At 40.7% G+C, this 13,101-nt stretch overlaps 1 protein-coding gene and 1 pseudogene across 3 annotated transcripts in view; one reads left to right on the forward strand and one right to left on the reverse strand.

Moving 5' to 3' along the window:
• CNNM2 (cyclin and CBS domain divalent metal cation transport mediator 2) overlaps positions 1-13,101 on the forward strand; it is a 143,373-nt gene that overhangs the window by 57,801 nt on the left and 72,471 nt on the right. The gene's annotated exons all lie outside the window — the stretch shown is intronic.
• On the reverse strand, positions 1,918-2,538 carry LOC116741891 (annotated as a pseudogene).

The following is a 13,101-nucleotide window of genomic DNA, read 5'->3' on the forward strand; positions in this document are numbered from 1 at the left end:
GCCAAGTTTGCGAAAAGCGTGATGGACGTGAATCAGTGTCTCAGAGGTGGGGACACAATGCTTATTCACTGTTCTGCAACATTGAGGCCCGCCCGTGCCAGATGTGAGGGGGAAGTAAGAGACCTTCCCTTGAGGAAGGGGATCCCAACATCACAGTGTATGACATGCGCTAAATCATAGAAAAGAGAGGGGTCTTCTTGGGATGACAGTGGAAGGCTTCAGTGTGGGCGTGTTCGGATGGGACTGAGTAAGGTGAGTGTGACTGAAACTGAGCTGAAGACACCATTAAAAATGATGGTTATGGGGTATGCATGTGACTGAAAAATTTCCAGAGGCTTGAAAATGTCACCTTCAGGATATATTTATACATCCTGAAATGGTAAGGGTCTCCTCCTCTAAGTCTTTAAACGTGTTATTTGCTGAAAACTAGATTTGAGAGTTTCTGAATTTGGTGTAAAATTTTTTAATATCCGTGATAAGGAGGGACTTCCCTGGCGGTCCAGTGGTTAAGATTCCGTGCTTCCACTGCAGGGGGAACGGGTTCCATCCCTGGTCTGGGAACTAAGATCCCACATGCCATGCAGCATGGCATAAAACAAAAACAAAAAACAGTGATAAGGAGAGTGTCAAGGGAGACCATTCATTATTAGGGTTGGTGAGTTAATTGACGGTGATTATTCACCTTACTGTAGTTTTATGATGCTTTTAGAAGTTTGCAGAGATCATTGCCAAATACATGTGCCATGGTGAAAAGCAAAACTATAAAATTATTAATATGTAGTAGTATCTTCCCTCCCTCCTTCTGCCGGGGAAGTGATCTCAGCCCTTGTTTGTGGTGAGTGAACCCGGAGAGGAGATGGATAAAGGAATGAGATGAGCATTCTGAACATTGAGTTCCATTAGGTAAACAGGAGTATTTTTAAAGTCCTCTCCCCTGAATCACTTCTGTCCATACAAACAAGCAAACCACTGTCGCTGAACCTGTGGCAGCATGTCTGAATGAGCGGGGGAACCTTTTGTTATCTTTTCCATCATCTTGAACAGCTCCTGAAGAAAGTTACTCTTGCTTTAGTGAGTAACTTTTCCCTTATCTATAAACTTAGTTGTGGTCTTCTATTTTCTTGCCTTTTTCTCCTGAGGCTACTTCAACAAGTAAAATTTTTAAAAATTGAGGCTTGCCTGATGTGCCAGGGAAGAAAAAATACTTATTTTGTGTGAGCTCTTAGTTGAAGTGAGTCATGTCTAACTACACTAAGAAAATGAATCACTTAAAGGTACTTTGGTTTTTTTGTTTTTTTTTTTTGCGGTACGCGGGCCTCTCACTGATGTGGCCTCCCCTGTAGTGGAGCACAGTCTCCGGATGCGCAGGCTCAGCGGCCATGGCCTACGGGCCCAGCCGCTCCACAGCATGTGGGATCCTCCCGGACCGGGGCACAAACCTGTGTCCCCTGCATCGGCAGCCGGACTCTCAACCACTGCGCCACCAGGGAAGCCCCTTTGGTTTTTTTTTTTAAATGTTCTCTTCACTTGTTGAACTCTAGGGCTTCTGACTCCTTGAAGGTTATTAGTATGGTAGGAATAGTGTCATTTATATATTTATTTAATTTTTTGGCTGTGCAGCACGTGGGATCCTAGTTCTCCAACCAGGAACCGAACCCGTGTCCCCTTCAGTGGAAGCGTGGAGTCTCAACACCTGGACCACCAGGGAAGTCCCCCGTGTCATTTATAATAGCAGTCATCACAGCCCCTTACATTTCATGTTCATTGGGCTTTCAGGTGGACAGGGCACAAGGCCAGTGAGGGGTTTAAGAAGAGAACAAGCCCAATTCCTAATCTAGAACACTCCTCACCGAAACTTTTTTGTGTAAATTTTTTTTTTAGTTTATTAGCTCGTGTCCTTTGTTAATCAGTGTACAATTACTTGTCTTCCGGTTTCTTGAAACAATAGATCACATTTGCCACAATAGTGTCTGTCAAAGTGGCTGGCCGTGGAAACTCCAGCACCGCCTTCATCTGAAGGGCACTCCCTGTGAAGGTGGCTGATTTTACCATTCTCATCCACCTTACAGTGTTTCAGGACAGCCAGCTTAGCCTTCTTTCTCTTATGCTTGCTCTTCTTGGGAGCAGTGTAAGACTTCTTCCTTTTCTTAGCACCACCACGAGGTCTCCACACAGATGAAGAGTGGACTCCTTTGAATGTTGTAGGCAAAGTCCATCTTGCAGTTGCTGGCCAGCAAAGGAGTCTGCTGATCAGGAGGGATTCCTTTCTTTCTTTTTTTTTTTTGCGGTACGTGGGCCTCTCACCGCTGTGGCCTCTCCCGTTGCGGAGCACAGGCTCCGGACGCGCAGGCTCAGCGGCCATGGCTCACGGGCCCAGCTGCTCCGCGGCATGTGGGATCCTCCCGGACTGGTGCATGAACCCGTGGACTCTCAACCACTGCGCCACCAGGGAAGCCCAGGAATTCCTTTCTTATCCTGGATCTTGGCCTTTACATTTTCTGTTGTATCCCAGGGTTCAACCTCCAGAGTGATGGTCATCACAGTAATCTGCCTCTTGGCTGCAGTTCCTCTGTGGATGGCAGATTCGAAAGCCTCTTTAGTGTAATCTTGGTCCTCTTTCTAACCCTTCCCGCTTTTTGATTTGTGAGGTGTGAGGGAATGTCTTTGTCCCTTCCTTAATGTGCATGCCTTGAAGGGTTGTTTGAGGATGTGGAACTTCAAAGATCTTTGCAGAAATGTACCTTCTTGTTTCTTTTACCCCATCCTCCAACTAGATGGAGAATTTGCATTATTGTTGGAGAGTAAGACAAGATCTCTGTCTCTTCAAGACTGAGACCCGTCAGGAAGGAAGAAAACTCTCCTCTACCCTTCTAGGTTCTTCTGGCTGGTCTAAGAATTAAATTGACATGAGTCAGATCAACAGGAGAAAATCAAATTTAATTTTGGGTTGCCGGATGGGATGGGGATGTGGGGAGGGGAGAAATAGGTAAGGGATATTAACAGGTACAAACTTCCAGATGCAAAATAAATGAGTCACGGGTTTGAAATGTACAGTGTGGGAATATATGTAAATCTTTGTACGGTGACAGATCATAACGATTTATTGTGGTAATCCTTTTGAAATGTCTAGAATTATCAAATCACTATTGTGTAATATTAAACTATATTAGTTCCTAGGTCAACTGTATTTCAGAAACAAATTCATAGAAAAAGAGATCAGATTTGTGGTTATCAGAGGCGGGAGGGAGAGGGAAGAGGAATTGGATGAGGGTAATCGAAAGGTAGAAACTTCCAGTTATCAGAAAAATAAGTACTAGGGATGTAATGTACAACATGATAAATATAATTAACATTGCTGTGTATTACATATGAAACTTGTTAGGATTTACTATCAAGAATTCTCATCACAAGGAAAGAAACTTCTTCTGTTTCTTTAATTTGTATCTATATGAGATGGTGGATGCTCACTAGTCTTGTGATAATCATTTCATGCTGTCAAATCATTATACTGTACATCTTAAACTTACACAGTGCTGTACGTATGTCAAGTATATGTCATTAAAACTGGAAGAAAAACATTTGTTATGTATGGGAACTGCATATACATGAGAGCTTGAGAGACAGAAAGGTAAAATGAAGCATACATGCCATCCCGAACTAAGGAATGGGATAAGGGTCTGGGGCCTCCAAGGACAGGAGGGTCATTTACTAGACAAGAAGAGCAGACATTTGGTGATTAGATGTTTGTTCTCCATGTGGATGGGGCCACTTAGATAAAATTTCTCAGATAATAACCTTTTCTAAAAAAAATCTCCAATATAAATTCTTCTAGGTAGTTAAGGGAGGAATAGAGGTTTCTCCTGAACCTGCAGGATCTTGATTGCCTTTAGCTCAATTGCCTCATGCAAGAATGGCACATTTTTGGGAGGCTTGTTCTGAACCCCTTTAGACCCAACTTTTTATATTTTCCATTGTGGTCCTAGGAAATTTGTAATTTTGAAAGAGTGTGCTCCCTTTGTTTACTCTCTCCCTCATGAAATCCTTTCTAGCTAAAATGGGATAGAAGTAATTGAAAATAAAATATTGATTAAAATGGATATTTTTATTCTTTGGGGTTACTTCGTTTTAAAATTGTGGTATATGGTCTCAGGATTTGAACTATGACACCTAACTTTTTCCATTATGCTGTTATACCACTTTCTCCTAATTGGTTTGCTTAGCTCTTAGAATTTTCATTACTTTATTTCTTAAATTCCATCATATGTAGTAAAGCCATACTAACTTGAGGGAGTAGAGGGAAGGCCAGTCTAAACTAGCTTAAAATCTTAAACACAGTAGTTTTCAAGGAATGTTATATTGTCATTTGTGTGTATATGTACATGTACATAAAACATAAATCACATGTTACCTAGCATGATCCTTAAGGAATTTGCAATTACCTGAGCCTTGGTTTTGCATGTAAATGGATACTTCTAAGTGCTTGAGGCTACTTTGAAAGAGTTCTTAATAGTTTAACCAGTAACCCTTAAAGTCTTGGTTATACTCATAGTAAACTTAAAAAATTCTCATAGCTAGGGTGAGAGTCCATTTAGCTCAGCTGTGAAGTATTACGTTATTAAGTAGAATGGCGCTACTAGGATTTTTTAAGAGAAAATCTATACTGTTCTCCATATACGTGTGCATTTACATGACTATTATATCTACTATACACACACTGATGTGTATGTGCACATGTATTACAATCCCTGAGCACACCACATATTTGCGGACAATTTGAGGACATGATCTTTGGGTATAAACTAGACTAAGCTTTCTGAAGGCAGAAATTGTGTCCCTTGGCATTCTTCTTCCAAAATAAACATACCTGCCAAAGACTGTGCTCTGGTACCCACCTCAGTTGGGGGCATCCTTTATGAGGAGCAGCTCCAATTCCTTTCTGCCTTTCTGTTTGGGTGCTAATGAATGGGAGGGAGGAGTATGTGTCGGGGGAAGGCTGGGAGGTTGAGCTGTGCACTGTCTACATACTTGTGAGTGGGAGTGTGATTCCTTGCCCGACCCTGATTCTCTTGCCTGCCACGTCATAATCACAGTAGTTAATAGCACAGGCCCTGGATTTGAACCTTGGCACTCTCATTTTCCAGCCGTGGAATCTATCTAGAGCAGATCTAGTTGATCTCTCCAACCTTCCGTTCCCTGATCTAGAAAATGGGGATCATAATTACACCCTCCCAGGTATAAGTACCCCAGGTTGGATTTTCGATAGTGGCAGATGGGTAATCCATGTGTTCCCCATCCGTGTATGCAACAAATTGGTGGGTATAAAGTATTCAAAAAATTTCCAAGAAACAAAACTTATTTTTGCTGCTTGCTAGCAACTATTTACATTGCATTTATATTGTATTTACATCTGTTTACATAGCATTTACATGTATTAGGTATTAGAAATAATCTAGAGATGATACAGAGTATCAGGGAGGATGTGCTTAGGTTATATGTAAATACTGTGCCATTTTGTATGAGGGAGTTGAGCATTCCTGGATTTTGGTACGGAGGGTGGTGTGCTGGAACCGACCCCACCCCCATACCAAAAGACGACTATATAACACACGTTTCTGTATCTTCTTTCTAGGTAATCATTTCTTGTAGGACAGTGTCCTTGGCTTATTTGTAACTGACTTATAGAACTTGATATTCAGAAACTGTTAATTGAATGAATGCATACTCCCCTTTGAGCTTACCATACTATTTGGATTTTTGATAATTATATTTACTACTTGTGTGCATTAAAAAACATATAGTAGAAACACACCATATAGGATGGTGTGTTTCATACATTTCCAATGGCCAGAGTAGATTATTGGCCTGGTTTGGCTAGACATTTGTTAATTCAATCATTCCTTGGTATCCTCAGGGGATTGGTTCCAAGACCGCGACGGATACCAAAATCCTAGGATGCTCAAGTCCCTTATATAAAATGGTGTAGTATTTGCATATAACCTATGCCATTCTCCCTTATATTTTATATCATCTCTAGATTATTTATAATACTTAATACAATATAAATGTTATATAAGTAGTTTAAATATAATGCAAATACTGTGTAAATAGTTGCCTGTGTGAAGGAAATTGAAGTTTTGTTATTTTTTTGCTTTTCTTTTCCTGAAATTTTTTTTTTTTTAACATTATTATTGGAGTATAACTGCTTTACAATGGTGTGTTAGTTTCTGCTTTATAACAAAGTGAATCATTTATACATATACATATGTCCCTATATCTCTTCCCTCTTGTGTCTCCCTCCCTCCCTATCCCACCCCTCTAGGTGGTCACAAAGCACCAAGCTGATCTCCCTGTGCTATGCAGCTGCTTCCCACTAGCTATCTATTTTTAAGTTTGGTAGTGTATATATGTCCATACCACTCACTCACTTTGTTCCAACTTACCCTACCCCTCCCCATATCCTCAAGTCCATTCTCTAGTAGGTCTGTGTCTTTATTCCTGTCTTGCTCCTAGGTTCTTCATGACCATTTTTTTCTTTTTTCTTTTAGATTCCATATATATGTGTTAGCATACAGTATTTGTTTTTCTCTTTCTGACTTACTGCACTCTGTATGACAGACTCTAGGTCCATCCATCTCACTACAAATAACTCAATTTCGTTTCTTTTTATGGCTGAGTAATATTCCATTGTATATATATATGCCACATCTTCTTTATCCATTCATCTGTCGATGGACACTTAGGTTGCTTCCATGTCCTGGCTACTGTAAATAGAGCTGCAGTGAACATTGTGGTATATGACTCTTTTTGAATTATGGTTTTCTCAGGGTATATGCCCAGTAGTGGGATTGCTTGGTCATATGGTAGTTCTATTTTTAGTCTTTTAAGGAACCTCCATACTGTTCTCCATAGTGGCTGTATCAATTTACATTCGCACCAACAGTGCAAGAGGGTTCCCTTTTCTCCACACCCTCTCCAGCATTTATTGTTTGTAGATTTTTTGATGATGGCCATTCTGACCAGTGTGAGATGATATCTCATTGTAGTTTTGATTTGCATTTCTCTAATGATTAATGATGTTGAGCATTCTTTCATGTGTTTGTTGGCAATCTGTATATCTTCTTTGGAGAAATGTCTATTTAGGTCTTCTGCCTATTTTTTTTCTTTTTTCGGGGATCGATTTTATTTGGGCTTCTCACAGTGGTTAGAGCCACTCCGTCTTCAGAACAATCACAGCACAGGAAATGCGTCACTGAGACTGCCCAGAAAAGTCTGACCAGCTGAATCTTATTGCTTAAAATACACATATTCACAACAACTGACAAAAGGTGATGTGCCTCACACGGGAATGTGTTAGCATTTGCAAATCTTCCGACTGTAGCACCAAACCCTTGACCAACCCCTTTCTTCTCGTTCACCTGGAACACCAGACTCCCTCACATCTCGCCGGCCCCCTCCCGAGTCCTTCAGCTCCCTACTTCCGCCTTTCGTCACGCAGGGTAGCCTTATGTAGCAGGGGCCAGACTGTGACGCTGGACTCAAGCCCAGCTCCACCTGTTGCGTTTTCTTCTTCTTGTGCCTTTTGGGTTGGATGCTGCAGTGAACCCAGCAGTAAACACGTGGACCAGTTCCCCACTCTGACTGGAGAAGGAATCCTGAGAGGTGCAGAATCCATCCCTTCGACCAGTTAACTCAAGCAGGGTTCATTTTGGCAAAACTTGATCTCCTTTGAGACACTTCAGTGAGTTGTTTGAGACAAAAACCAAAACCAAAAAGCAAAAGGTGTTCTGCCCATTTTTGGATTGGGTTGTTTGTTTTTTTGATATTGAGCTGCATGAGCTGCTTGTAAAGTTTGGAGATTAATCCTTTGTCAGTTGCTTCATTTGCAAGTATTTTCTCCCATTCTGAGGGTTGTCTTTTCGTCTTGTTTATGGTTTCCTTTGCTGTGCAAAAGCTTTTAAGTTTCACTAGGTCCCATTTGTTTATTTTTGTTTTTATTTCCATTTCTCTAGGAGGTGGGTCAAAAAGGATCTTGCTGTGATTTATGTCATAGAGTGTTCTGCCTATGTTTTCCTGTAAGAGTTTGATAGTGTCTGGCCTTACATTTAGTTCTTTAATCCATTTTGAGTTTATTTTTGTGTATGGTGTTAGGGAGTGTTCTAATTTCATTCTTTTACACGTAGCTGTCCAGTTTTCACAGCACCACTTATAGAAGAGGCTGTCTTTTCTCCACTGTATATTCTTTCCTCCTTTATCAAAGATAAGGTGACCATATGTGTGTGGGTTTATCTCTGGGCTTTCTGTCCTGTTCCATTGATCTATATTTCTGTTTTTGTGCCAGTACCATCTTGTCTTGATTACTATAGCTTTGTAGTATAGTCTGACGTCTGGGAGCCTGATTCCTCCAGCTCCGTTTTTCTTTCTCAAGATTGCTTTAGCTATTCGGGGTCCTTTGTGTTTCCATACAAATTGTGAAATCTTTTGTTCTAGTTCTGTGAAGAATGACATTGGTAGTTTGATAGGGATTGCATTGAATCTGTAGATTGCTTTGGGTAGTATAGTTATTTTCACAATGTTGACTCTTCCCATCCAAGAACATGGTATGTCTCTCCATCTATTTGTATCATCTTTAATTTCTTTCATCAGTGTCTTATAATTTTCTGCATACAGGTCTTTTGTCTCCTTAGGTAGGCTTATTCCTAGATATTTTATTCTTTTTGTTGCAATGGTAAATGGGAGTGTTTTCCTAATTTCACTTTCAGATTTTTCATCATTAGTGTATAGGAATGCAAAAGATTTCTGTGCATTAACTTTGTATCCTGGTACTTTACCCAATTCATTGATTAGCTATAGTAGTTTTCTGGTAGCATCTTTAGGATTCTCTATGTATAGTATTATGTCATCTGCAAACAGTGACAGCTTTACTTCTTCTTTTCCGATTTGGATTCCTTTTATTTCTTCTCTGATTGCTGTGGCTAAAACTTCCAAAACTATATTGAATAATAGTGGTGAGAGTGGGCAGCCTTGTCTTGTTCCTGATCTTAGTGGAAATGGTTTCAGTTTTTCACCATTGAGGATGATGTTGGCTGTGGGTTTGTCATGTATGGCCTTTATTATGTTGAGGAAAGTTTCCTCTATGCCTACTTTCTGGAGGGTTTTTATCATAAATGGGTGTTGAATTTTGTCGAAAGCTTTCCCTGCATCTATTGAGATCATATGGTTTTTCTCCTTCAATTTGTTAATATGGTGTATCACATTGATTGATTTGCATATACTGAAGAATCCTTGCATTCCTGAGATAAACCCCACTTGATCATGGTATATGATCCTTTTAATGTGCTGTTGGATTCTGTTTGCTAGTATATTGTTGAGGATTTTTGCATCTATGTTCATCAGTGATACTGGCCTGTAGTTTTCTTTCTTTGTGACATCTTTGTCTGGTTTTGGTATCAGGGTGATGGTGGCCTTGTAAAATGAGTTTGGGAGTGTTCCTCCCTCTGCTATATTTTGGAAGAGTTTGAGAAGGATAGGTGTTAGCTCTTCTCTAAATGTTTGATAGAATTCTCCTGAAATCTTTGATCCACAGTTAGTTGAATTCACATGTGGAACTCACCGATAAAGAAGGCTGACTGTATTATGTTGAGGAATTTTGCATATAAGTTTATAAGGAAGGGATACTGGTCTGTAGTTTTACTTTAGTGTTTTGGTCTGGCTTTGGAATCAGGTTGATGCTGGTCTCATAAGATGGGAAGGGTACTTACCTCTTATATTTTCTGTAGAGATTATATATATTTAGTGTTACTTTTTTTTTAAATGTTTGGTAGAATTCACCAGTGAAATCATAGGGGCCTGGAGATTTTCTCCAGAATGTTGTTGTTTTTTTTTTTAACTGAAATATAGTTGCTATATAATATTTTATAAGTTACAGGTGTGATATAGTGATTCACAATTTTTAAAGGTTATACTCCATTTATAATGTAAAATATTGGCTACATTCCCCATGTTGTACAGTATATTTTTGTAGCTTATTTATTTAAAATTTATTTTATTTATTTTTGGCTGCATTGGGTCTTTGTTGCTGAGCGCGGGCTTTCTCTAGTTGCGGCGAATGGGGGCTACTCTTCGTTGCAGTGTGTGGGCTTCTCATTGTGGTGGCTTCTCGTTGCAGAGCGTGGGTTCTAGGCACATGGGTTTCAGTAGTTGTGGTTCACAGGCTCAGTAGTTGTGGTGCACGGGCTTAGTTGCTCCGCGGCCTGTGGGATATTCCCAGACCAGGGCTCGAACCCGTGTCCCCTGTGTTGGCAGGCGGATTCTTAACCACTGCGCCACCAGGGAAGCTCTGTAGGTTATTTTATACCTAATAGTTTGTACCTCTTAATTCCCTACCCCTATATTGCCCCTTCCCCACTACCCTCTCCCCACTGGTAACCACTATTTCTCTATATCTGGATAAAGAGATAAAAACAGAAGGTTTTTAATCTACAGTTAAATTTTGTTAAATGTTAGGGTTATTTATTTCATCTTGGATGAGTTTTGCTAGTTTGAAGTTTAAGGAATTGGCCCCTTTCACCTAAATTGTTGAATTTATGTGTTGTAGCATTGTTTGTAGTATTCTCTTCTTTTAAGGTCTTATTAACTTTTTAATGTCTAATGAAATTCCCTCTCTTCATTCCTGATAAAATTTGTGTTATGTCTTTCTCTTTGTTACTCTTGCTGGAGATTTAGCAATTTTTTTGACCTTTTCAAAAAACTAAAGTGTGGTTTTATCAGTTATTTTTTTCTGTTTTCAATAGTTAGAACAGTAGTGCCTCTACCTTTTTTTCATCTTCCCTCTTATATTCCAATTTGTGACGTCTTTTTACTTTTTGTTATTAAAAGTAGAGGACTTTTATCAATATATTATCAAAGCTGGTGAGATTTTGATTTCATTCTGTAAGGTAACTACGGTTGTCTTAGATTCAACCTATATACAAATCAATAAATCACTTACATTATTATGACTGTATAAATACTGTTCACTTCTCATCCTAGTACTGTACCTTGATTACATTTCCTTTCTTGTATAGTGTCTTATTTTTTATTTATTTATTTTTGGCTGCGTTGGGTCTTCGTTGCTGTGTGCGGGCTTTCTCTAGTTGTGGCGAGTGGGGGATACTATTTGTTGTGGTGTGTGGGCTTCTCATTGCGATGGCTTCTCTTGTTGCAGAGCATGGGCTCTAGGCGTGCGGGCTCAGTAGTTGTGGCTCGTGGGCTCTAGAGCTCAGGCTCAGCAGTTGTAGTGCATGGGCTTAGTTGGCTCTGCAGCATGTGGGATCTTCCCGGACCAGGGCTCGAACCCGTGTCCCCTGCGTTGGCAGGTGGATCCTTAACCACTTCGCCACCAGGGAAGCCCTAGAGGACTAATTTTATACGTGATCTTTGAAAGACTGCAATATGTCTTGACGTAAACCTTTTAAATTTGTTGTATTGGCCGTTGGTAGGCCATTTTAATTTGAAGATGCATGTTCTTTCTAAACACTACTTTGCTAGTTTTCTTCCCTTTTCTCTATTTTCTTTCTGGAATTCATTAACTGGGAACTCTATTACAGTTATTGGTTGCCGTGTAACAAAGTACCCTCAAATGTTAGTGGTTTAAAAAATAATCATTTTATCATACCCACAGATTCTGTGGATTTCAGACACGGCATAACAGGGATGGCTTGCTCTGTACTCCGAAGTCTAGGGTTTTAGCTGAGAAGACTTGAAAGGCAGAGTCAAACAGCTGGAGGCCAGAATCATCTGGAGACTTCTTTACTCACGTGTCTAGTGTCCAGGCTGGGATGACTTGAAGGCGCTGCTCAGCTGAAACTGCTGACTGGAGCACTTATACGCGGCCTCTCTATGTAACTTGAATCTGTACGCCTGCTGGCTGTGTTCTGAGAGGGAGAATCTGCGCCGGGAACTTTTGGAGATGGCCTGTCTAGAGATCAAACATCCCTAGAGAGCCAGAAGAAACTGCTAGGGTTCTTCTGACCTAGTCTCAGAAATTGCATCAGTTCTGCTCATTCTTTTGGTTACTGGTAAGTCAGTAGGGTCAGCCTAGACACAAGGGGAAGGGAATTAGACCCCATGTCACTCCACTGCAAAAGAGACAAACAGCACAGTGCTGGATTTCTAGTCTATTTGGAAAAATAACACCTTTGTATGAATATTGAAACATTAAAAATTTGATGATAGCTTCAGGTGAGTCCTTGTTCATGAGGGGTGTTTTCTAGTTGTAGGGCCCGGCCCACTCACGAAAACAGGTAGTAAAGTATAAAGAAACAGAATGACCAAATGATCCATTTAGGATAAGCAGTAAAAGTAAGGTAGTGGGAAAAGAGAAAGTAAAAGTGAGGTTGAGCATTTGCTAAGGCATGCTGTAGGGAGGTGATTGGGAGGGCTGCAGTAGCCCTAGGCTCACAGGGCAAAGGGAGCAGATTGTACAAACAAGCCCTGTTAGGAGCCGTGTGCGCCTGGCCTGGAGAGCTGATGCTTCAGTTAAGGAACATTGTACCATATTCCCTCAGGAGCCTGTTATTACAAGGCAAATCCAAGTTACTTAATGCCAGGGGAAAGGAATGACTAGATTTCAGGTTACGTTGATGTATGTTCGTTCTTCATTTTGAAGCCAAATATTTCTTAACAGAGATGCAAAGTGCTCTTGTCACCTGAGTGGAAAAACCTCACTGAGCATCTGGAAATGTAGATGAGGTAAATAAATGTCTTCTTGAAAGTAAGAATGAGTGGGTTTTTTGGTTTGTTTTTCTTTTTAAATTTATTTTATTTTTGGCTGTGTTGGGTCCTCTTTGCTGTGTGCGGGTTTCTTTAATTGCGGCGAGCGGGAGCTGCTCTTTGCTGAGGTGTGCGGGCTTCTCACTGTGGTGGCTTCTCTTGTCGCGGAGCACGGGCCCTCGGTGCGCAGGCTTCAGTAGTTGTAGCACACATGCTCAGTAGTTGTGGCTCATGGGCTTCAGAGCGCAGGCTCAGTAGTCGTGGTGCACGGGCTTAGTTGTTCTGCAGCATATGGGATCTTCCTGGACCAGGACTCGAACCCATGTCCCCTGCGTTGGCAGGTGAATTCTT

This window comes from Phocoena sinus, chromosome 16 (assembly GCF_008692025.1).
Source record: "Phocoena sinus isolate mPhoSin1 chromosome 16, mPhoSin1.pri, whole genome shotgun sequence".
Taxonomy (NCBI): domain Eukaryota; kingdom Metazoa; phylum Chordata; class Mammalia; order Artiodactyla; family Phocoenidae; genus Phocoena; species Phocoena sinus.